The 24,262-nt window shown below is 34.6% G+C and overlaps 1 protein-coding gene across 1 annotated transcript in view; it reads right to left on the minus strand.

Moving 5' to 3' along the window:
- Positions 1-24,262, minus strand: part of LOC101891589 (uncharacterized) — a 217,936-nt gene that overhangs the window by 165,490 nt on the left and 28,184 nt on the right. The window contains exon 2 of the mRNA XM_020037100.2: positions 11,436-11,892. The gene's annotated coding sequence lies outside the window, so the exon portion shown is untranslated. The remainder of the gene's footprint in view (positions 1-11,435; positions 11,893-24,262) is intronic.

Consider the following 24,262-nt stretch of genomic DNA (forward strand, 5'->3'; position numbering starts at 1 on the left):
GTCCATTTTCGCACCTGATCTAACACTGACGAAAATATAGGGATTTGCAAAGTTGGAGCAAAATCTGATTTTCTTTTCTCTTTCTGTGCAAAAAAAAAAAAAAATTTAAATTCGACATTTTGTGGGGGAGGTACCAGAAGGAGAAGACCAATATTGCCTATCTCCGAACTCGATCTAAGTTTGACAAAAATATGATGATGTACCCAGTTTAGGCCAAATCGGATACTCCCTTCGAGAGTTATCGTGCCCACCAGCCAGTCAGACAGACAGACGGACGGACATCGCTAGATCGACTTCAAATGTTCTAAAACGGATTTGGTCCAAAGAGACCTAGGATCTAAAACCGTTATTTCGACTAGGCACGTTTTGACCGTATAAAATCGTATGTGCCCTCTGTAGCCATATGGCTGAGGGTATTAAATAAAATGTAGAAATTATGACGTCTGACTTTGTTGCAGTTTTTTTATCTCACCCTGTATTGAGTCATTAAAACATCCTTGAGTCACCATTACTTCCACTAAATAGTTTTTCTGTCGTCCATTCATCTTCCAAATCCAAGTAATTGCAGCGCTTTTTTATTTGTTTAATTACCATGAAATTCTCAGGACTTTCGCTGGCCATAGAAGAGCCATCAACTACGTAAAACTGCCAAATAACAACTTTGGAAAACCGAAATTTGGCGAGAAAAAAAAAACTGTTGTTAGAAAAACAAAAGAAAAATAAATAAGCAAATTTTCTGCTTTCTGTTATTCACTTTTGTTTTTTCTTCTTCTTTTCTATTGACTTGATGTTGGCTGTTTGCTTTGCGTTGGTGCTGCTGCTGTTGCTGTTGTTTGATGTGGCAGCAAATTAGTGGGTCGACGTACTTTGTTTAATTTAGTTCCCAAAGCCAAATATAAATAAACAAAACACATTTCCAATTGGCTGGTGGTTGAGGCGAAACGAAAGGAAAAAAACGAAGACCAAAGAACAACACCAGCCACGTAAAAACGCCAAGTGTATCGGATGCACACTTGAATAAATAAAGTATAAATTATTGGACGTGCCACGGCAGCTGGTGGTGGTGGAGGTGGTGTCCGCCGCTGCTGATGATGATGCCATCCATGCTTACGTTCCGGACACATGTTGGCCGTGGCAGATTTTCGTGTTTTTTGCCGGTTTTTGTATTTTTGTTTGCACTGCTGTTGGTTGCACAAACACCAGACCCGGAACTATCGCTTTTTTCGCGTTTTTCTTCCCTAGAATTGAGTGTGTGTGTGTAGAATCTGTTCCCGCAAGAAGGCAAGATGTTTTGTTTTGCATATAAATTTGGCAAAAGATTTAATATGTGAAGAAGAGGAAGAAATTGAAACAAAGAAAAATACGTTTTTTTTTGTGGTGTAGGTAGAGATTTGGAATTTCAATATCAACTTTTGTTTTGGGTGAGATCTTTCAAATAGTGTTAAGATGAATAAGGTTATTTGATGCATAAAAGGTTAAAGAATACAAAAGTCGAAAAGGTAGGAGAAAAATATTAAGTTCCTCCGGAAGGACCATTCAATACCCTCCCAAAATTAGCTAAAAATCGTGAACAAATGTGGCTAATATTATAAAAAAATCCAATTTCAGAAGCTACCATTATATGGGCGTTATAGGAAATTTGAACCTATATATTCAATGTTCCCGAGCTAAAACCCATTACGAACTACATATATAAAATTATAGATAAAAACGTTAGAAATTTTGACCTGAACCATCAAAACACCGAAAATCAGGAAGTTCCAATTAGTAGACCAGTAGGGAACATTTGCAAGAAGAGAACTGACCTACCAAGAACCCCAATTGTTAAGTTTCAACCAATTTGGATGGAAATTGTGCTAGAAAACTTCAAAATATAAAAAATCGAGAGATACCGCCATTTGGGGGCTATACCAATTGGTAAATCTATAGCGAATATTTTTCGCAAGGAGAAAACAAACCTACCAAGAATTCTAAATGTTAAGTTTCACTTGATTTCCGAAATAACGAAAATCTGCAGGTACCTCTATACGGGGGCAATGCAAATTATTACAAAGAAAGAATAGACCTTTCAAAAACCCCAAAAGTCAAGTTTCAGCTGATTTGTTTAAAAAATTCGGCAGAAACCCTCAAAATACAAAAATCAGGAGGATCAGGAGAATCTATACCAATTATTGGATTTGTAGAGTATATTTTTGCAGGGAGAATCAGACCTATCGAGAACCCCAATTGTCAAGTTTTATCTAATTTCTTTGGAAATTATAGCTGACACCTTCAATATACCGAAAATTGGGAGGTCCTCTTATATGGAGGCCATATCTATTAGTAGACCATTAGCGAATAATTTTTTGCAGGGAGAGAACTGACCTCCCAATAATCCCAAATGTCAAATTTCAACTAATTTGGTTAGCAATTGTGGCAGAAACCTTAACAATACCCAAAATCGGAAGGTACCTTTATATAGGGACAATACCAATTAGGGGGCCTAAACTAATTCTTTTTTAGAGTGAGAAAACAAATCTACCAAGAACTTCAAACGTCAAGTTCCATCTAATTTGGTTGAAAATTGTGGGAGAAACCGTAATAATACCGAAAATCGGGGTTACCGTGGGGGATATATGCAAACGTGGCCTCATATAGCCCACTTCCAATACCAATCAACCTGTATATGATATAAATCGTTGTGTTCAAAGCTCCACATTAAATAATGTGGTCTCTATCGTGATTTCAACAGACAGACAGACAGACTAGAGGACGGACATCACTAAATCGCCTTATACTTTTTTCCGATCAGGAATATATATTTTTGTTGTATCCAACGAAGATTTCGATACATTTAATGTTCCCTACTTTGTATGGTCGAGCTTATTAAAAAGTATTCAATTTTTATGGTCTTTGACATGATACGGCCAAAACGTGTCTCATTGAAATAACGGATTTAGACCCTAGGTCTTTTTGGACCAAATCCATTTCAGGACATTTGTAGCCGATCTAGCGATGTTCTACTGATGCGCAAGATAACTCTCGAAGGGAGTATCCGATTTGGTTCAAACTTGGTACATTATAATATTATTATCAAACTTAAATCGTGTTCGGAGATGGACAATATTGGTCCACTACTTCTAGTACCTCCTCAAATAAAGTGGAAATTTTCATAGAAAATATTTTACTGCACAGAAAGAGAAAGGATAATACGAGTTTGCTCCAACTTTCAAATAGTAATATTTGCATCAGTTCTACGTCAGGTGCGAAAATGGACAATATCGGTCAACTCCATCAAGTTCTCCCCACAAAGGGTCAACATTTTGAATAGTCCGAATGTCTTCAAATTACACCCATCACAATATTTGTACTAACACAAAGTCTGATATGAAGATGGAATATATCGGTTCGCTCCTTCTTGTACCAGAAGAAATGGTCCGATATCTACCATCTTTATAATAGATCTTGTGTTGATATAAATATTGAGATGTACCAAGTCATAGATTTTCAAAATTTTGACCCTTTGTGGGGGAGGTAACAGAAGGAATGATCCGATCTCTACCATCTTTATAACATACCATGTGTTGATGGAAATATTGAAATGTGCTAAGTCTGAGTGAAATCTGATGTTAATTTCGTGTTTTATGAGCTTCATGAATATTCAAAATGTTGATTCTTTGTGGGGAATATACCAGAAGGGGTGGACCAAAATATTCCATTTTCACACCAGACCTTGGGTTAATAAAATTATTGTGATGGGTGTAAGGCAACCAGACACTTACATCACATTTTCCAAGAGTTATAATTATTCAAAATTTTTACCCTTTGTGGGGGAGGTACTTGATGCATTTTTGTACCTGACCCAAATCTCACAAAAATATTAGGATGTGCAAAGTTGAAGCAAACCCGGATCGTTGATTTTCTTTCTGTGCAGAAATAAATATATATATATATTTTTTTTTTTTGAAAATATTGACATTTTGTGTGGGAGGTACCAGAAGAAGTGGACTGATATATACCATCTTAACACCAGACCTTGTGTTAATATAAATATTGGGATGTGTAAAATTTGAAGACAATCGAGTTGTAATTATTTAAAGTTTTGACCCTTTGTGGGGAGGTACCACAAGGAGTGGACCGATGTATTCCACCTTAACACCAGACCTTGCGTTAAAATAAATATTGGAATGTTTCAAATTTAAAGACAATCGGACTCTTACATCACATTTTATGAGAGTTGTAATTATTCAAAATTTTTACCATTTGTGGGGGAGGTACTTAACGGACTGGACCGATATTGACCATTTTCACACCTGGCCTAGCACTGATGCAATTATTAGGACGTGCAAAGTTAGAGCGAAATCGGATTATCGCTTCTCTTTCAGTGCAGAAAAAATATTTTTTGAAAATTTCGACGTTTTATGGGGGAGTTACCAGAAGGAGTTTGCCGATATTGCCGATCTCCGAACTCTATCTAAGTTTGACAAAAATATTACAATGTACCAAGTTTGGACCAAATCGGATACTCACTTCGAAAGTTATCGTGCGCACCAGCCAGCCAGACAGACGGACGGACATCGCTAGATCGACTCCAAATGTTCTGAAACGGATTTGGTCCAAAGAGATATCAACTGATATATACCCTCTGTAGCCATATGATAGACATCGATCATTTCTTCTGGTACCTCCTCCACACAAGGTCAAAATTCTGAATAACCAAAGCGATTATAAAATTCGAAATAAGCATCCGGTTCTCTTCTTATTTCATACATCCCATTATTTCCACTAGCGGAAGATCTGGTGTGAAGATAATATATATCAGTCCACTCCTCTAAAAAGGCGAAATTATCATCCGATTCCATTTAAACTTGACAAATCTCAATATTTCTATCAACACAAGATCTGTTATAAAGATGGTAGATATCGGACCATCCGTTTGTACTTCCTAATGGATCAAAATTTTAAACAGTTATATCTCTCATGAAATGCAAAATAAGCATCAGATGCTTTTCAAATTTTATGCATCCCAATATTTTTACTAACGTAAGTTCCAAAATTAAAATTATATATATATATATATATATATATATATATATATATATATATATATATATATATATATATATATATAAATTTTTGGAAATAATGGGATGTATGAAATAAGAAGAGAACCGGATGCTTATATCGAATTTTATAATCGCTTTGGTTATTCAGAATTTTGACCTTGTGTGGAGGAGGTACCAGAAGAAATGATCGATGTCTATCATATGGCTACAGAGGGTATATATCAGTTGATAACTCTTTGGACCAAATCCGTTTCAGAACATTGTAGGAGAGGTACCAGAGGGGGTGGGCCGATATATATATATATATATATATATATATATATATATATATATATATATATATATATATATATATATATATATATATATATATATATCGGCCCACCCCCTCTGGTACCTCTCCTACAAGGGTTCATGGTTTGCAATACGTATATCTCTCAAAATTTCCCAATCGAGTTGGCGTTTCATTCCAAATTTGATATATCTATATGTTTTTCGCAGTCAAAAATCGATTGTGTAGATGAAATTGACTGGATCACTCCTTCTTGTACCTCCCCCACAAAAGGAAAAACTATGATTAATAATTATTCCCAAAATATATATAGATGTCTGACTTTCCTAAATTGTGCACATTATTTATTTATCAGTATTTGATGAAGTAGAATGCTTTGGTCCAATATACTCGTATTCCAAATCAGGCACGTCGCAATTATCACTTCAGAATTAGGTCACAAGCGAAATAGAAAATATTGGACCACCCCCTCGGTGTCATCCCAATAAAGGGTAAATATTTTCATTGATCAAGTCAAAATATATTTTATTATTTATTAGTGATGGTCAAAACCGATAGTGTGTAAGTCCACGTCTTCGTATAGCCCCGATGTAACGGCTTTAATTTAAGTGGTACTTTTCGGATTTTTTTTATGTTTTTCAAGTTCCGCCAAAATAATGGAGGGCGTTAAAAGTTCGGCTCGCCGAACTAAGCTGCTTTTTTATTTTTTTATTTTATTTTATTTAATTTTTTTTTTTTTTTTTTTGAAATTACGCATTATGTTTGATCTGAAGACAAGTATACTTTGAAGTTTTTTCTACATTACCTGGTAATGTGTTATTCTTCCTATGTGGCTCCCATTTTTTTTTTACTGGATTCCAATAATAATGTTTAATTGTGAAAATATCCCATAAAAGAGATTTATTGTCTCAAAAATGACTTAGCAACTCCAATGCGGTGATTTAGAACAGAATAAAACGGCCTGAATATTTTTTCCAAACATAAACCCCCACACCCTTGTTTAATTTGCCATAGAATAAATCCCTTCATTCTCACCCTGCGGAAGCATTCACCTTTAATATTGTGTACAAATTTTCACCGAAACCGAAATTGCCAAAAACCGAAAAAAATCTACGCAAATGAAATGAAATCAAATCAATTTTATTCACTGGCGAATACGTGAGTGAGAGAGTGAAAATGTGTGTGTGTGTGTGTATGTTTTGATAGTAAGAATTATATTGATATACAAATTACGTACAAAATATTATGTACACATACAAGCCAACACACATGCACACACAGGGGCACACTCTCTTCACAGCCATGGGTAACAATGGGACTTTGCGGTGAGTGAATGAGTGGTTGTGTGTGTGCATTTTGTTTAGCTGGCCAATAAATAGGGAAAATGTTCATTGTTATTGATGTGGCTGGCTGGCTGTGTGGATAGCGGGAGCAAAGAAGGAGAGGGAGAGCTTGGCCGAAAAAGTTTGCTTCCAAAAAAAAAAAAAAAAAAACAAATTTTATTACGTTGTTTTCTTTAATTCTATTATTTTTTATTAGTCTCCAGAGGATGCAAAGTACAACAAGAACAACAACAACAGCAGCAATAAAAACGGCAAACTATAAAATTATCTGGAAAATGAAATTTTCGGCCTTTTGTGGAAAAATAGAAGAGCAGCAAAACGAAAGAGAAAACAAATAGTAAATCTAGACTCAACATTTGGTCCCTTCCAATGCGAAATAAATAAACAGCCTCGGGCATGGTTGGGGTCATGAGTTGCTTGCCAACTTTTTTCTATTTATTTTACCTTAGGCTGACATTCAGTCGTCGTCCCCTAGACGACAACTCACTCAATTATTTCCTATTTGAATTTCACAGAGAATATTTGGTAGCAATGGGGTCAGTTTTTTTTTTTTTTTCTCAAGACGAGTAGGAAAATTTTTCAAATGCAAATCGAAGCTACTCTCATTTGTCGTAGACTCGGTTGGCTGGCTGGCATAATTTTCCAGACGATTAGGGTTTTATTTGACATGACTTTTTGTTTATGTTTTCCTTTTTTTCTCTCTGATTTCCATCTAAAATTTCCTAAGCTTAAGGGAATTTTGACGGAATACTAAATAAAAAAATAAATATGTATTTCAGTTTTGCAATTTGTTTAAATTAGAAAAATAAAATGGAAAAAAGAATAATTTTGTTCTATGACATTGATTTACATATCGATGGAATTGTTACATGGTGAAATCAGTTTATCTGAAATTTGAAAAGGTTGAGAATGAGATTTATAATTTGGGAACAACTTCAAAATCTTCAGCCACATATCCTCATAATTTGCCTTTATATACCTTATTAACTAGGTGGGGAGAATATCACAGGTTGGTTTTGGGGAAGTTTATCAAATTTAATACAAACAATTAATTTGCAAAGGAAAAGGGATGTGATACCATTTAGGAGTCGATATCAGGAAAAAGATCGAAGTTTTCCAAACGCAAGAGACCAATCAATATCAATATTTTTTCAAAATTTTTTAATTTTTCTAAAATATAAAAATTAAAAAAAAAAAATAAAAAAGAGGAAGTGTCAAAAGTCTTGTGGGGGGTCTATATGATACCCTACACCACTATGCGTATTTGGTAGAGCTCCCGTAACAAAAATGCTTATATTGGGAATTTAAGTGGAGTAGTACCAACTGTAATCCAAATAATATTGCTGTATAGTGCATGACATGATTTCTAAGCCACTCGTCCGACAGCTGTTGAATTTATTCCAGTGACAGCTCATTATATTGTTAACAAGCGTACAAAAGAATTTTGGTGAGAATTTTTTAAGAAAAACATTTATTCGTGATGGAATTCTATCGTGATAATGTGATTTCCTTATATTTGGCTGGAAAACCACAAGTGGCTATCGTTAGAGCTCTCCAGCATTTAAATGTGAATAAATCTTTTGAGTCTCGTACCATCGCTCGTTACCGTGATACTGGTAGTGTAGCTCGACGTCAAGAAAGTGGACCGAAGAAAACAGAGCAACATCAGCAGAAACGGTTCGAAAAGTAAAGATGCGACTTGATCGAAACCCGCGTCGTAGTTGTCGAAATATGGCTCGTGAGGTGAACATATCGCAATATTTCATTCGGCAAATATTGAAAAATGAGCTCGAGGTGAAGCCATTGAAATTCCAAAAACTGCAAGAACTTACACCCCAACAGCAATAAAATAGACTCATAAAGAGCTAAAGAGTTGCTTCGCTTAGCCGAAAGTTGTGAAGCGCCGTATTTGGTTTTCTCCGCTACCGTATATCGGGAGCCACCATTATATAGGGGCTATACCAAAACGTGAACCTACATGGTTCATTTTCAATACCATAAGTTCTGCATACATAATATACATTTGAGTCTAATTTTATCAACCTACTTCATTTCGTTCGAGAACTAGAGTGATTTCCACAGACGGATAGCCGGACGGACATTTTCAAATCGACAAAAAATTGTATGCTGATCAAGAATATATATACTTTGTGGGTTCTAAAATGTATATTTCGAGGTGTTACAAACGGAATGACAAACTAAATATACCCTCCATACTATGGTGGAGGGTATAAAAATAAGTCGAAAAATACCGGTTGAATAAAACCCGTTATGTGGAGCCTATGCGAAGACGAGACGTTAGAATTCAAGTCTGACTTGTTCGAGCACGTTTTCCTTTTCAACGGGATTCTTATGGCCGGGAATTAAGAGCAACGCATTCTTTCACTCTTGACAATTTAAAAAGTACCAGTCCTTTTTGGCCGACAGATATGAACCAAAATTTCTTTTATGATTGTTCAAACGGTTTACCCTTTATGATGCGGGTTCAGAAGGAATGGGTCAATTCACATTTGGACTATTTTTATTTCGCATTTAATGAGAGATATCATTATTCCAAATTTTGAAACGCTTCGCGCCATCTCTTGTGCTTCTAGAAATATTGGGAGGTATGAAAGGAATTGGATTTGCTAAAATTAGACGATCCATTCTTGTTATATAGGCTAAATTAAGTCCATTGAAAATGTTGACCTTCTGTGGGGGAAGTACCAGAAAGAGTGGACCCATGCTGCCCATCTCCAAACTCGATCTAAGTTTGACAATAATGTTACGATGTGCCAAGTTTGGGCAAAATTGGATACTCCCTTCGAGAGTTATCGTGCGCACCAGCCAGCCAGACAGACATACAGACGGACATCCCTAAATCGACTCCAAATGTCCTGAAACGGATTTGGTCCAAAGAGACCTTGGGTCTAAAACCGTTATTTCGATGAAGCATATTTTGGCTGTATCAAATGATATATACCCTCTCTAGGTTATAATTAAACCAGTAATGAAAGTCTTAAAGTCGGCCGGGGCCGACTTTATGATACCCTACACCACTTTGCTAATTTAGTAGAGCTCCGCATAACAATTGAAAGTTTTTATGGGAGAGATCAATCATACACGCTATGATTATAATTTAAAGTTCAAAGGACTAAATATGCCGAAGCATTTGTATCTTTCAAATTCGGAATTGTATTGCCCTTTTGGTGCACAGTTAATTTGAAATCGGATATATATATTTGCGAGCTATATCCAAATCGGAACCGATCTCGATAAAATTTGGCAAAGATATTTCTCAGGCTGTATTTGATATATTTCCCTGAATATCGTTGTTACGGAGGGTATATTACGGCTGTGGGTAACAAATATGACAATTTGGATGAACAATATATATTAGAGCTATAGCTATATCTGAACCGATCTTCATCAAATTTGACATACTAGCTTCTAGACACATATCGGGCGTAAGTGCCGAATTTCATCCAATTTGGGCAAATATTAGACGTTTGGTGCACAAAAAAAAAGTAAATCGGACGAAGTTATATATGGGGTTATATCAAAATCTGAACCGATCTCGATAAAATTTAGAAAATATATTTCTGAGCTGTATTTGATATATTTCCCCAAATATTGTTGTTAAAGAGTGCATATTACGGCTGCAGAGGACTAAAATAACAAATCGGATGAACAGTAAATATGGGAGCTATAGCTATATCTGAACCGATCTTCACCAAATTTGGCATACTAGCTTCTAAACTCATTTCGGTCGTAAGTGCCGAATTTCATTCCATTTGGACAAATATTAGACACACACTAAAACACACTAAAAGGCAAATCGGACTAAGTTATATATGGGAGCTATATCCAAATCTGAAGCGATCTCGATAAAATTTAGCAAATGTATTTCTGAGCTGTATTTGATATATTTCCCCAAATATTGTTGTTACAGAGTGCATATTACGGCTGCGGAGCACAAAAATAAAAAATCGGTTGAGCAGTATATATGGAAGCTATAGTTTTATCTGAACCGATTTCGATCAAATTTGGCATACTTATTTTCAGATCTCATTTGGTTGTATATGCAAAATTCCATACTATTCCGCCTTCGGGCTGATATTACACGTTTGGTGCACAATAAAAAGCAAATCGGACGAAGATATATATAGGAGCTATATCTAAATTTTTACCTATTATCTCCAATTTCAATAGGTTTCGTCCTTGGGCCAAAAAAAAGATTTGTGCAAAATTTCATCTGGATAGGACAATAAATGCGAACTGTACTTTGTTTACAAAAATCCATGGACAGACGGACGGACGGACGAACATGCATAAATCGACTCGGAATGTGATTCTATGGAGATCCTCAAAAGTAACTATGGGTGTATCTCGTTTCCTTTTGCCTGTTACAAACAAATGCACAAAGACATAATACCCTGACCACCTTGTGGTGTAGAGTATAAATAGTAGCAACGTAATTGTAGAACCGTCATTACGGATTTTTTGAAAATCTAAAATATATTTTTCGACTGAATCGGCTGTTGATTTCACATCGTGAATAGTATAAAAATGCTTAATTTATTATGTTCCGAATTTTATCGGAAATTTCACATGCAGTTTTGGTAGTTTTGATTTTTACAACATAAACTCCCAAAAATTTTATATTTCCTCACAAGTTTTTGGAATTTCAAACTATTCATCCATGGCGTATAACTAATAAAAATTATAAAATAAAAATTAACAACACACACACACATACACACATTTATTACTTACGTTTTATGATGCTGTTACTGCCGATGTCTGCTGCTGACCTTCGTTGCACACACCGTTGTTGGCGGCTGACAGCTGCTATTTTGAGATTATTTCAATTTTGTGTTTTTCTTGTTTTTGTTATTTTTTCGGTTTTTCGTATTCCAAAACAACAGCAAATGCAGAAAATGAAGAAAAACAAAACAAACTTTTTTTGGGAGGATGGTGTGTTGCCGCTTCTCGGTTTTTTGGCAACTTTGTTGTCTGGCACTGAGGCTTGGCCGTCACTCACTCAGTCAGTCAGTCAGCAATATTTTTGTATATTTTATTATCTTTTTTTGTTACTTTTTTTTTCTTTCTATAATTTCATGAATTTTTTTGTGTGTTTCAACAACGAGAATTTCTTGTTGCACTTTTATTTTGTTATAATTTTTGTTTTCTTGCTGTTTTTTTTTTTATGTTACTAAAGTAAAAATCACTGCTGTTGATGGGGAGACAAAGAGAAAAGAGAGGGAGAGAGAGAGGGATGATATTAAATAAACATTTCGATATTCTTTTCTGTAAGTATTTGCTTTTGCATCCTGTGTGGGTGTACCACCTTTGTGTGTGCGTGTGTGTGTTATCCCAAATATCCTTTGGTTTTCTCAAATCCACAATTTTTTTTTCTTCTTTCATTCAGCTTCCAAACCATTAAAAACTTACTCCTTCGTTTTATGAGTTCTCTGAGCCTGCATTCGAAAGATAAACAAGCGACACAATACAAATAAACGCACACACACACCAACACAGAGATTCAAGTGTAGCTGACCAAATATTTGAGGACTCTTGAAAATAAAATGGGTTGGTATTTTATCAGTACCGAAAAATTCGGTAATTGTTACAATACGGAATTCGAGTGAAGAGTAAGAGCAACAACAAACAACAATGCAGTACTGACCACAATCCTTAAAATAGTGACTGGGGATTTTTTTGCAGACTTCAGAAAATACAAACGTTTTGGAATTTTTGCATATTTATATGAAACTTTAAATCATTATCCAAGACCTTCAAAATACGACTTAATTTAATTAGGATTTTTTGCAGAAGTTATCCTCCGGCATCTAAGAACACCATTAAGCGTTTATACGAAAAATTTTCGACTGGTAAGGCTCTTTCTAATCCGAAGAGGCCATATAAAAGTCGACCAAGGCGATCTGCCGAGAATATCGCTGCCGTACGAACCTGTGTAGAGGTCCGCAAGAACATCCCAAAAACGCCGTTCTCAGCAGTTGGGCATGGCTCGGTCCACTTTACAATGGATTATTCGCATTGATTTGCATTTGTTCCCGTACAAAATTCAATTGACGCAAAGAATGATGACTGCGGACAAGCCTCATCGATTGGAATGGGCCCAAAGGGTCCAAAGGTCCGTCGAATATGGGCAACCCTGAATTTGAAAAGACTTTGCTATAATCTGGTATTTGGTTGATTCGTCAATCAATTGAGGCAGCCCTATATTACCACACATCCTTATTTTGTCATTTTGAAGGTTTTGACAACATTTTCCAAAGAACTTTTCACAAAAATTTGTCAACTTTTTTAATAATCGGTCCACTTTTCGACATAGGTCACATTCCAAAGTAATGCCCATACCTTAACATTTATCTTTACAAGAGACTAGAAACCCTCCTCCTCTTCTTAGAGAGTAGGAATCCTTTCAATCAATTTTTATACCTCACAACACTATGTGTTGATTGGGCCAAAAATTATGCAACACCTCGAAATATTGGTTTCCCACCTAGGAAAGTATGTATGGTCGATATTATGGCCTATCTTCACGAAATTTAGAATGGAGGTGGTGCTAGAGCCGGAGTAGAAGCTTTTGGAGATGATCGCATAATATTTAGGGGTTGAAATGGACCAAAAACTGAAAAATTTCCTAATTTTGCAGTTGCTCTACAGATCGCAATTATAGACCAATCGAACCGGAAGTTAGCTTGGGGCTGGAGCTTAGGGCTGGGCAGAAGCCTTCCAATTTTGATGGTCATCGGGTAATATTTAGTGGGTGAAACATGTGTGTTAAATAAAATTCAAATTTTCCATTAAACCGAGAATATTTTTAATCCCAGCGAATTTACAAATAGACAAAGAGGTCAATTTTGGCGTTATGTAGATGCCGATAGTAAATAGTTCGGATATATATAGAGAAATAAATAAAATATATATATATACAAAGGAAGGGGATGTTAACTTGAATGCTTATATCTCAAGAATGACTGGATAAATTTTGACAAATTTTGTCAATTCAGAATGCCCTCTTTGCATAAAAGAATAAAATCTAAAAAAAAAACAGCTTAAAAAGAAGCCAGTAATGATGTTTATATAGATTTTGTAATATTTTGTGACATTTTTTTATATTTCCATATTTTTATCGCATGCGATTTTTTCAATTTGACTTATAATATTGAAGTGTATATTTTGTAATATTTCATTCATCTTACATCATAGGTTGGGGTTACTATATACAGATTGCAATTATGGTCCGATTCTCACGAAAATTTTCACAAGGGTAGGGTTAGGCTCAGAAGGGCTAGGCCTATTGTTTTCAAAGATGTCCGCAATATATTAGGTTGAAATGGATTTTCCTGATTTTGCAGCCGTTATAAAGGTCACAAATAGAAACCAAAGGACACGAAATCTCGCATAAAGTTATAGTTAGGACAGCGGGTACAATGGTATACTAATTTTGTGTGAATAAATACCAGCATTATTAACAGGTGATATCCGAAATACACAAAAGGCGAACTTCTGGCTTTTTTATGCTGATTTCGTTGACGAATATAGCCAAATATCGTAGACAAGGAAATCATATAGATGAGTCTAAATTTGTCTCCTGCTTTTGGAGATGATCGCAAAATATTAGGGGTTCAAATGAATCAAAAACAGAAAAAAATTCCTGATCACAGGATTGAAGCCATTAGACACGCCTGAGAAGAGCGTTAAGGAGAGGGAAGAATTCTAGCATTTTGGATGACCATAGGATTATATTTAGCTATAAAATGTACCACAACACCTAACAGCACGTCGGAGTGCGTAAATATTGGACAAATGTCCCTGGTCAAAATGCTGAGGGTAATATCTGGGCTGTGCACCGTGACATAATTTCAAAAGCAAAATCTTCCAAAAAGGATTTGGACATAAGGGGTCTTCTAACATATTGTATTGTTGTAGGGTATCACAACATAGCTTACTTGTTTTTCCATATTTTCCTATACTTTCTCTCTACAATAGCCAGTCTGGGTTGTGGAAAATACCAAATTCATATTCGCTTTTAGATCAAATCCCCAAAGGAGTTCTTGGTTCTTCGGTCAAATGTTGCTAAGGCTCCTATATAGTTTTGAACATATAAATAAGAACCCTATAGTTTGAGACTTGTTTCGTAATATATAAGAAGGAGCTTTGATATTTTATATAGATCTTTGGATTACATCCAGAATCATCGGCATAGAAAAAGAGGTCATATCGATCCACTGTGTGAGTAGATCTAGGTATGTGTGTCCGTCCGTCCGTCTGTTCGTGTTAATTTGTAATCACGCTACATCGTCTGATCCTCACGACATTTTGTATGGAGGTGGGGTTAAGGTCAGAAATAGAAGTGACTTCTACTCCGACATTTATATTGACTTGGAAAATTAAATTATTTACCCCTCTATTTCGGTTTTATATCCTCGACCATACGGCTAGAGAGGGTACATATCATTTGATACGGTCAACGGGTAACGGTTTTAGACCCTAGGTCTCTTTGGATCAAATCCAATTCAGGACATTTGGAGTCGATCTAGCGATGTCCGTCCGTCTGTCTGTCTGTGGTGCGCACGATACCTCTCGAAGGGAGTATCCAATTTTGCCCAAACTTGGCACATCGTAACATTATTGTCAAACTTAGATCGAGGTCGGAGATGGGCGATACCGGTCCACTTTTTCTGGTTTCTCCCCTACAAAATGTCGAAATTTTCAAAGAAAATATCTTACTGCACAGCATGAGAAAGGATTATCCGATTTTTCTCCAACTTTCCTAAATCCTAATATTTACGTCATTGCTACGTCTGGTGCAAAAATGGACGATATCGGCCCACTCCATCAAGCGCCTCCCCCACAAAGGGTCATAATTTTGAATAATTACAACTCTTAAAAAATGTGATGAAAGAGTCCGATTGTTCTCAAATTTCACACATCCTAATATTTTTATTAACCCAAGATATGGTGTTAGGATGGAATATATCGGTCCGCTTCTTCTGGTACCTCCCCCACAAAACATCGAAATTTTCAAAAAAAATATTATTTTTTTTTTTGCACAGAAAGAGAAACGATTATCCGATTTTGCTCCAACTTTACAAATCCTAATATCGGTCTACTCCATCCAGAAAGGGTCAAAATTTTGAATAATTACAACGCTTAAAAAATGTTATGTAAGAGTTCTATTGTCTTCAAATTTCACATATCCCAATATTTTAATTAAACTACAGTCTGGTGTTAAAATGGAATTCATCGGACCACTCCTTCTGATACCTTCCCCACAAAAGATCGAAATTTTCAAAAAAAAATATTTTCTGCACAGAAAGAGAAGCAATAATTCGATTTTGCTCCACCTTTGCAAATTCTAATATTTGTCTCAGTTCTCGATTAGGTCCACTCCATCAAGTGCTTCCCCCAGAAAGGGACAAAATTTTGCATAATTACAACTCTAATCACACATCCCAATATTTTTATTAACTCCAGATCTGGTGTTAAGATGGAATATATCGGTCCACTCCTTCTGAACCCCATTCAGGAACCTCACCAACAAAGGGCCACTATTTTCAATATTTTATCTATCATAACTTGCCAAATAAGTCAGGGATTCTTTACAAGTTGTTATGGTTCTTATATACAATTCTCTCAATTAGAAACCTGAGATGAATATGGAATTTATGATTTCCAATAAATGTGATGTAAATGTTCGATTTTCTTATAATTTTGCAATACCAATTTTTTTGTCTGTATTAGATTTAGTATGAAATTTGAATACTTCGGTCGACTATATCTGGCAACTCTCGCACATTTTACCATATTCTACAAAATTATCAAAAAAAAAAATTATATCTTTATATCTTTATATCTCATATAAAGTAAAGGAATATTATATCATATTTATTTAGGTCCGATACTAAATTTGGCCTATTCCTTTTTTATACTTTTTAACCTGTTTACATAAAAATCATGGTCTATTTCACCCGCTATTATTCGATGACCATACAGATTGGAAGGCTTTTGCATAACCCTAAACTCTAGTCCCATGCAAAATTTCGAGTAGATTGGTCTATAGTTCTGTGGAAATCACGATAGGGTCCAAATTATTAAATCTAGAGCTTTGAAATTTGGCAAAAAGTTTACATTATATGCAGGCTGATAGCTATTGGAAATCGGTTATATTGGTCTACGTTTAGGTATAACCCGTATATAACGGTACCTACAGGGAGGGTTCTTAGAAGATCTGTTCTCTTCCTACAAAAGATATCCGTTATAGGTCGACATATTGGTATAAGCCCTTTTAAATGGTACCTGCAGATATTCGGTGTTTTTAGAAGATCTGTTCTCTCCTTGCAAAAAATATCCGTTACAGATCGAGATATTAGTATAAGCCCTATTAAACGGTACCCACATTCGGTATTTTTGAGGTTTCTGCCACAATTCCCAAATAAATTAGATGATAATATGGGTAAGGAGTTCTCTGTGAGTACTTTATCCCCTGAAAGAGATTTGTATATATGGGTCTACGACTTCGTATATCCCCCTCTTAATGGTACCTCCCGATATTCGGTATTTTGATGATTGTATCCAAATGTTCCAATGGAATTGTCTGAAAATCTGCTCAAGAAGTTCCTTCTGAGTACTTTACCCCCTGAAAGAGAATTTTCTATATAGGTCAACGATATCGTATGGCCCCCATACAACAGTACCCCGATATTTGGCATTTTAATGATTTTAGCGAAATTTTCTCCGGAATTGTTTCAAATTTGGTATTTAAAGTTCGTAGTGGATACTTAGCCAATGACAATTACGTATGCAGGGCCACGTCTTAGTATAGCCCTTACAACGATACCCCTTTATATTCGGTATTTAGATGATTTTAGAGACATTATTCAGCGAAAATGTTTCAAATTTCGTATTTGGAGCTCGTAATGAGTACTATAACGTAAATTGGTCTATGCATGTCCACGTCTTCATATAGCCCACATATAAAGGTACCTACCTCCCTTTATTAGGTATTTTGATTATATTATTATATTTTGATTATTTTTTAAAATTTATATCTTAAGTTCGGAATCCGTACTGCAGCCTATGAAAATTACATACATTACATATGTCCTTCGTATAGCCCTCATATAATGATTTTCTTTTGGGCGTTTTTTTTTCGAAGGTTTTTTTTTTTGGAAATTTTTCAAGTTCCTTCAAAAAAAAAGTAAAAAAAGGCGGACCGGCTGGAATTAGAACCTCTTTTTACTATTTTTTTCCATATCAAGTTCATGGCTTCCACTGAGCCCGGAAACATATAAAATTGTTGAGCCAAATTTTAAAGCTAATCGCTAAATAATGTGGGCTTCATCGTGATATCAACAGAAAGACAGGCGGACATCGTTAAATCGACTTTAGATTTTATGCTGATTATGAATATATACACTTTATAGGGTCTACGACGAATATTTCGAAATGTTGCAAACGGAATGACCAAGTCAATATACCCTCCCTTTCAGGGTGGAGGGTATAACAATGTGATGTTCCTGAGAGCACACAAAATATTTAATTTGAATAAAAAAACTCTTTCATCAGTGAATGTAAGGGCAAAACATTTATTTTAAGCCCGGTGCCGGTAATCCTTTTGGTATATCACACAGATTCGGAATGAAATCTAAAAATTGTAATAATATTTTATTTTTTGTTTCTTTTCAATTTTACACTAACTTTTTCAAATTCAATTTTTTTTTTAGTTCAACACACACAAACACATTATTTTTTGTTAGTACAGATATAAGATTCTCAAATAGTTTCGAATATGTTTTCTTTTCTTTTTTCTCTCAAGTCTATAACTCCATATATTTTTCCCCCGAACCACAACAAACACAAGGCGCTATGTCAATTTGTTGTTTTGTAAAAGAGTTTCACTTTAATTTATTATTTTTCATTTATTTATTTCTCTATTGTTTTTTTTCGGTTGTTGGTTTCTTTTGCAAAACATTTATGGACGGACGCAGGGAAAACACTGCTGCGCGTTGTTTTCATGGACAAATGTCTGGTAACACTTTCGGTATTTGATTTGCCAGTAGCAACGACGGTATTTTCTTACAATTCGTTGTTATACACAGGCAACGGCTACAGCGGCGAGAGCGATAACAACAACAACGATAACGACGCGAACGACTACTGCGAAGACGGCGACGATGTCGAGAATACATCTTTACTCGCACACAGACAAATGCACAATGGCCAGCTGGAGCAAAGAGTTTTGCTACCCCCCAGAAAAACAAGGGATTTTCGCTCTCTTTCTCTCACTCAATGTATTTTTCTCTTTTGTTTCTTCTGCTACCCAAACATAATTTCCCGTTATTTTCTCACATCGTTGAATAACACCCTCACAAAATGACAAAGCAAAAAAAATGAGAGGGAAAGTCCACACAAAATATCCCATAACAAACTTTTCGAAAAAAAAAGGATAGGAGAAAACAAAAACGAAAGGAAATGACAAAAAAGCCAAATGACAGACAAAATTAAAGCCCTCTAGCTACGCAATAACGAATAAATCGATGTAAACGACGATGCCACAACGAAAAGTCACCCGCATCGGAATGCTGTGATGTTGCTGTTTTTTATTCCTTTTTGCCGATTCCGATGCTGCCACTCTCATTGCTGTCACCATCATCATCACCGCTGCCATGAACATCGTCATCTGTGGCGAATGGTTTATGACGCTTTTGTAACTCTTGCTTGCTTATCGCCTTTTGCCCAAGCAGCAGTAACACCACAACAACAACACCACCAACAACAAAAAAGCCCAAATAAAATGGGTACTTTTCTTCGATTTTATTGATGGTAGCGTCCGTTCGCAGCGGCATATTGACCAATCTCCGTTTCCTTTAGATTTTCATGCCATGGCTGGCTTTTTGTTGAACCGAATTGGTGTTGCTGGGGACATTTAAAGAAATAATCGGAGAAATTTGTATTTTTTTTCTTTCTCAAGCAGAAATTTTAACATCCTTTTTCCTGTAGTTTTTAGGTGGGGGACAGAGGAAAAAAAACTAAGAAACAGGAAAATAAGGAAATATGTGACACATCGAGAGTCAAAATTGTATGTCACAAGGACTATCGCAAATGGTTTGAGATGTAAGCAAAGGTCAAACTTAAATGGTGTGGAATAATTAATGGACTGTGGTTTGATTAATGGGAAACGATTTTTTCCAAAAATGGCAATTTTTTCCAAAAAATTGCTTATTATGAAAATCCTATTGATGGGCCGGATATTCCTCCCAAAACCGAACTAAGGATCCAATTTTATTTTTTATTTGAAAAGTTTGCATAAATATCAGAAAAAAAGCAAATTGAATGTTTTGGAAAAAAATTAAAATTCGACTGTAATTTCTAGACAATTTTTGGTAAATTTTGAATAGTAAATATTTTGCGAACATCTTCCTAAAAATATGCTTCTTTTATAATCCTAACCCTACCCCCATGCAAAATTTTCCTAAGATCGGATAGCGATCCCCAACACGTAGTGTTTTAAGGTGAAAAAATATTAAAAAATGAACAATCTACTGCTTCTGAACTTTTGTTCGATATAATAAGGGGAAAATCGGTTATCGTAGTAAAAACTTTTACGTTCCTGCAGTTCTGAAACAGACCAGAAATGTCATGCTATTACAAAAAATATTCATATTTTTATTAATATCTTTTTATGGGATTTTTCGGGATTTTATTTTTCAGAAGAATGGATCGAATCAGCTCGACAAGATGGGAAGATCCATGTTAAGGACCAATACTTCGAGGAGTTACAACATTTTTGGCCCAATCAAACTTATCAACAAAGACAAAATACTTGAGAATTTATGTTGAAGGCCCTTTCAAGAACTAGATAAAATACTACGTTCAGAGCCCTTCCCAAAAAATGGAATATTTTCGCCAGTGGGAAGAATTGCAGTTCCTTTCTTAAAAACCAACCAAAAAAAAAGAGATCTTAAAAGAGGGATTAGAAAGTCTTTCACAAAAATGTCTATAGAAATCTATTCTTTAACCAATCGGATAAAGATATATATGGGAGCTATATCCAAATCTGAACCGATCTCGATAAAATTTGGCAAAGATATTTCTGAGCTGTATTTCATATATTTCCCTGAATATCGTTGTTACGGAATGCATATTACGGCTGTGGGTAACAAATATAACAAATCGAATGAACAATATATAAATGGGAGTTATAGCTATATCTGAACCGATCGTCACCAAATTTGGCATATTAGCTTCTAGACTCAATTCGGTCGTAAGTACCAAATTCCATCCCTTTTGGACAAATATTAGACGTTTGGTGCACAATAAAAGCAAATCGGACGAAGTTATATAAGGGCAATATATGCAAATCTGAACCGATCTCGATAAAATTTAGCAAGTGTATTTCTGAGCTGTATTTTATGTATTTCCCAACATATTGTTGTTACAGAGTGTATATTACGGCTGCGGAGGATAAAAATAACAAATCAGATGGACAATATATATGGGAGCTATAGCTATATCTGAACCGATTTCGATCAAATTTGACATACTTAATTTCAGGCCTTATTTGGTTGTATGTGCAAAATTCCATACTATTCGGTCTGATATTACACGTTTGGTGCACAATAAAAAGCAAATCGGACGAAGATATATATGGGAGCTATATCTAAATTTCTACCGATTATCTCCAATTTCAATAGGGTTCGTCCTTTGGCCAAACAAATGATCTATGCAAAATTTCATCTGGATAGGGCGATAAATGCGATCTGTACTTTGTTTACAAAAATACATGGACAGACAGACAGACGGACGGACGGACATGCATAAATCGACTCAGAATGCGATTCTATGCAGATCATGAAAAGGAACTATGGGTCTATCTCGTTTCCTTTTGCCTGTTACAAACAAATGCAAATGCAACGACATAATACCCTGACCACCTTGTGGTGTAGGGTATAAAAAATACTAAAAATCCTTGCGAAAATTCTTCCCAAACATACATAATAAATAGATCAGAAAGTGCTTTTTTAATATTAGTTTAATATCCACAGTGATAAGTCAGAAAGTCCTTTAAAAAATTAGGAAATAGGCTCGACAGTTATTCAAAAAAAAAAACTTTTAAAATCCGCATTGACGGAAAGGTCTAAAACTTAAAATTCATATGAGTGCCCTTCTAAGAATTATTAACAGTCAATTCAATACCTATTCATTACTTCTTATTATTCATTATTTATTGGAAATCCTTCAAAAACACCATACGTTGAAAGCCTTAAGAAACATTAAAAATATCATCAACATTTACTTGAAAAGCTACATTGATGTCCTTTCGAAAAAATTACTTAAAATCCAAATTAAAAAAAAAAACACTTTTCAAATTCTCCTTGAGCTCCTTAAATCTAAAAATTACCTCAAATTTCCCTGCGGAAGTCCTTTCAAAAACTACACAAAAATTCTCACTGACGTTCTTTCAAAATATACTCGAAAATCCACTTTGAAGTCCTTCCGAAATCTACTCAAAAATCATCTTTGACGTCCTTTTAAATAATTACAAAAAAATCCATACTAAAGTCCTTTAAAAAAAATACCGAAAATCCACATTGAAATCTTTTCGAAAACTATTCAAAAATCTTCTTTGAAGTCCTTTTAAAAAATCGTTTAATAATTCATATTGAAGTTCTTTTAAAAAATTACTGAAAATCCACGTTGAGGTCCTTTAGAGAACTTCTTAAATATCTACTTTGATATCCTTTCAAAATTTTTATTTTAAAGTCCTTTAAAATAAACTTCATGAAGAATCCACATTGTAATTTTTCAAAAATCAATTTAAAAATCTGGAATGAAGTACTTTCAAAATTATATACCTTTCAAATTCACGTTGAAGTCCATCCAAAAATTACTTAAAAATCATAATTTGTAGTCATTTCAAAAACTACTCAAAAATCAGCTTTGAAGTCTTTTCGAAAATGCATGCAAATATTGTTGAAATCCTTTTAAAAACTAAAATTTCACGTTCAAATCCTTTCAAAAAACTAACAGAAAATCCAGGTTAAAGTCTTTTTAAAAATTATTTAGAAATCCACTTTGAATTTTTATTCAAGAATTGCTAGAAAATTCACTTTGAAGTCCTTCCAAAAATTACTTAAAAGTCATACATGTCCTTTTAAAAATATGTAGGAAATCCACAAAGGAATCCTTTCAAAAATTACGTAGAAAATCCTCGTTGAAGACTTTTTAAAATTACTTAATAATCCTCTTTGAAGTCCATCCAAAAATTGAAAATTCACGCTTGAGTTCTTTTAAAAAATTTCTAAAAACTACAGGTTGAAGTTTTTTCTGAAGTTACTTAAAAGTTACCTAAAAAAGTCCTTTCAAACATTTCTGAAAAATGCACATGGAAGTCCTTTCAAATCTTTGAAGACTAATTTCTCTAAGTTCCGTATAAAATTACCAAATCACCTAAAAAAAATCTCCTCAATGTCCTTTCGAAAATTTCTTAAAATTCATTTTCATAAATGAATAATTTTTTTTTTTAATTTTTTCTAAATTCAGTATTTTCGTGATCAGACCGTCCTTTCCAAAACACCACTATAAAATTTCTCATTGAAAGTCCTTCCTAAAAAATCCTTTCTAAAGATTACTTAAGAAAATCATTTTCTTTTTAAAGTCCCATGGATAGAACATGCATAGAAGTCGTTGCAAAAGAATCTTTCAAAATCCGCGTTGCAAAAAATTATGAAAAAATCAGTTTTAATTGATCAGCAACACCTTGCAAAAGATCCTTTAAAAAGCCGGTTTGATAAATCAGCTAGTATTGCAAAAAACCTATCAAATTGCACACTGATATATCAGCTAGTCCTTGCAAAAAATTCCTACAAATTCAAAAAATCTTTATCTCTATACCTTAAAAGTCTTCTACATAATTCTCTAAAATAAATCCACAATCTAATGACCTTTCACCTGTTTTACTATATCTCCTTAATTTCCGTAAAATTTATTTAATATCCTTAAAAAAAGTTGGATAATGATTTCTGTTTTGGAAAATCCTCACAAAATAGTAAATAAATATTTTAATTTTAACAATTTTCTTTAAATTCGGTTAGTTTAACCCAGAGAGACCTTTCAATAATTTGCTTTTAAATGCCATAATTTTTACATGAAAAGGCCTTTCATTAGCTTCCTTGAATTTTTTTTACAAATTTACTCTAAAGGGTCCTTTCAATAATTGCATTATTAATAATTGCTCCTATTTTCCTAAAAAAGAATATTTCACAAATTTCCTTAAAAACCTACCAAATTTTTACTTTTACTTACTTTAATAAATCTAATTTTCGAAATTTTTTTCCCTGAGGTATCGTGAACAAAAGAAGAAACTAAAATATTCCCATGATCCTTTCGGTCAAACGAAGTAGACATTTTAACCCCCTAATTATAAGTGATATCGTTTGGTTATGCCGAGGAACTGAGCAGTCTCCGACAAGATCAGGCTATAGGTCGGTTGCAAATACTTTTTTGCAATACTTATTTGAATTGTGTCAATCTAGTTTATGGTTCAGTACACCAGCTTTTTAAACGTA

This window comes from Musca domestica, unplaced genomic scaffold, assembly GCF_030504385.1.
Source record: "Musca domestica strain aabys unplaced genomic scaffold, Musca_domestica.polishedcontigs.V.1.1 2, whole genome shotgun sequence".
NCBI classification, from domain to species: domain Eukaryota; kingdom Metazoa; phylum Arthropoda; class Insecta; order Diptera; family Muscidae; genus Musca; species Musca domestica.